This window comes from Saccopteryx leptura, chromosome 7 (assembly GCF_036850995.1).
Source record: "Saccopteryx leptura isolate mSacLep1 chromosome 7, mSacLep1_pri_phased_curated, whole genome shotgun sequence".
Taxonomy (NCBI): domain Eukaryota; kingdom Metazoa; phylum Chordata; class Mammalia; order Chiroptera; family Emballonuridae; genus Saccopteryx; species Saccopteryx leptura.
In genome coordinates this window covers 48507586-48510229 of record NC_089509.1, presented here as the reverse complement: position 1 = coordinate 48510229, position 2644 = coordinate 48507586, and the positions used below count along the sequence as shown (strand labels likewise).

General features: G+C 37.6%; 1 non-coding gene across 1 annotated transcript; it reads right to left on the bottom strand.

Moving 5' to 3' along the window:
- Nucleotides 1-847: 847 nt before the first annotated feature.
- On the bottom strand, nucleotides 848-923 carry TRNAT-GGU (transfer RNA threonine (anticodon GGU)). The gene has a single exon. It is a non-coding gene; the product is annotated as a tRNA-Thr (tRNA).
- Between the last annotated feature and the right edge of the window lie 1721 nt (nucleotides 924-2644).

The window sequence follows — 2644 nt, the reverse complement described above, 5'->3', positions numbered from 1 at the left end:
CCTATTAACCACTTTACAGTAGCATGGTGAGGACAAAATATTCTAAATATAACAGTGCCTATGCAAAAAATATAGACAAGGGACCTGTGAAAAAAAGACAAATTATGCTGGAGGCTAACCTTCTTTTAGAGGAAGGTACTCAGAGTAAAAAAGGAGAATTTATGTAATAGATATTAGAGAATTTGATAAAGAATAAAATTATTTTTGAAAGTTCAGGAAATTGTTATTGTGATGAGAATAAACTTCATATTTCTCTGTAAAATGAAATGGTGCAAATTTTATTTAGTATATTTATAACTTATAAACATGTATAATTGTCTAATTAAAATATTATGTAGTAATTACAAAAAATAAATTTGAAGATAACTATTTTCTCTATAAAATAAATCACTGACCATTTTCTTTACATAGTTTCACTTGTGCATTTAATTTCATTTTCAAAAGACGTCTATTTACAAACAATTGGCATATACTGAAAAGTCTACTATAATTTCAGGCATGAGAAGTACAATAAAATAATACTGAACACACGATCGTGGTTTTTATTTATTTATTTATTTATTATTATTATTATTATTATTTGTATTTTTCTGAAACTAGAAATGGGGATGCAGTCAGACAGACTCCCACATGCGCCCAACTGGGATCCACCCGGCACGCCTACCAGGGGGCATCACTCTGTTGCTACCAGAGCCACTCTAGCACCTGAGGCAGAGGCCATGGAGCCATCCTCAGTGCCTGGGCCATCTTTGCTCCAATGGAGCCTTGCCTGTGGGAGGGGAAGAGAGAGAGACAGAGAGGAAGGAGAGGGGGTGGGGTGGAGAAGCAGATGGGCGATTCTCCTGTGTGCCCTGGCCGGGAATCGAACCCGGGACTTCCGCACACCAGGCCGACGCTCTACCACTGAGCCAACCGGCCAGGGCCACGATCGTGGTTTTAAGTGTCACAGAAATTCAAGCACTATAAGAGATGGTCTACACATTAGACAAGGAAATTGACTTACTAAAAAGAGAATCTAATATATCTCCAGAATGATAGAAAAATGAAAAAAGTGAAAAGACACAGGCTTTAGGATCCTGAGTCATCAAATGTTGAATTGTTGAGCTATGTTTGTTCTCTGATTTCATAATACAGAGACGAGACCTCAGTTCTTAACCCAAAATTGATCTTCAGAGAAAAATAAACTACCAGGAGATTAAAAGAAATCTCTATAGTCCAGTTATAGTGAAGAAATAACTGTCTGGTTTTAATGTATTTTTTTTTTTAGAAGAAAGTATGTGGGTGTGGATGTTGAGGGAGTATGTATTTATGCAAGTACTGTGATTGTCTACTTGGCTTTATATTATATCACATGGATAACCTGGGAAGGTTTTTTAGAAAGAGAGATGTTGTGTCTCACTGTAAAAATAATTAAATTGAATCTCTGAAAGTAGAACCTGGGCATATTTTAATGTGCTCCAGATGACATTATGGTATAGTGTGTTTAATGAACAATGACTTACATCAACAATAATTAATGTTAATTCAGGCTACATGTGCCAGGTACTGTGTTATATGACTGACTCATATTCTCTCATTAATCCTTACAACAATGCTATGGGGTTGGTATGGTTTTTATTCCTATTGACAAACTAGAAAGCCCAGCGGTCATACAAAATGACCGCTGTTCTAGATATTATAAATTGTAGTTAAAATGATTTGTGCAAAGGTGTCTGCTAATTCAAACTGAATTACCCAGGGCAGGCGGTGAGGACGCCCCTTTGCTTAGTGCCCCACGGGGTTTCCTCCTTCTACTTGCTTAATTGCTTAAAGTAGAGTGCAATGAAGGAAACCACTGGCGGTACATTTCTTAAGAGCCACTGCTAGCTCAATAAATAAAGGTGATTTAAATAATAAAATGTTAATTCACATGTCAAAGCTCTCTTTGTACACAACATTTCTTGTGTAGATCTTTCCATAATCCTTTTTGTGTTTCGGTCAGCATTACTCTGTCGGTTTTTTTTGCATTTCTCTCCTGCCTTTGTTCAAGGGACTCATTTTGTTGAGACAGGCTTTTTTGTCTTGCATCTGAGGCAAGCCTTGTTTCTCTATGCTCATCAGTCTCATTTTGCCGAGAAAGACGCATTTGCTCTGCGACTGAAGCAAGCCTTGTCTATCTCTGCTCAGTGGTTTCTTTTTGCCGAGAAAGACGCATTTGCTCTGCGACTGAAGCAAGCCTTGTCTATCTCTGCTCAGTGGTTTCTTTTTGCCGAGAAAGCCATTTTTGTGCAGCTTTAGCTCCTTTTCTCTCCTCTTCAGTGCTGTATTTTCTAGGAGGCATTCTTAAAAGAAATTACATTAAGACGTAGTTTTTATGTAAAACAGATGATTGCCAATGCAAACAAATGTTCACCTTCCCCCTGACATGCTCAATTTGCATTCAGCCTTAAATTGTTTCAAAAGCAGATGATTGCCAATGCAAACAAATGTTCACCTTCCCCCTGACCTGCTCAATTTGCGTTCAGCCGTGGCAACTTCACCCCATTGGCTAGTACAGTTACACAAGCAACCAATAAACTATCAGTGACAAACAGACACTTAAGCCACATATAATAAAGATGAGCAAAATGATGCTTTAGAGAGAGTAACTGACAAAAATATAGAT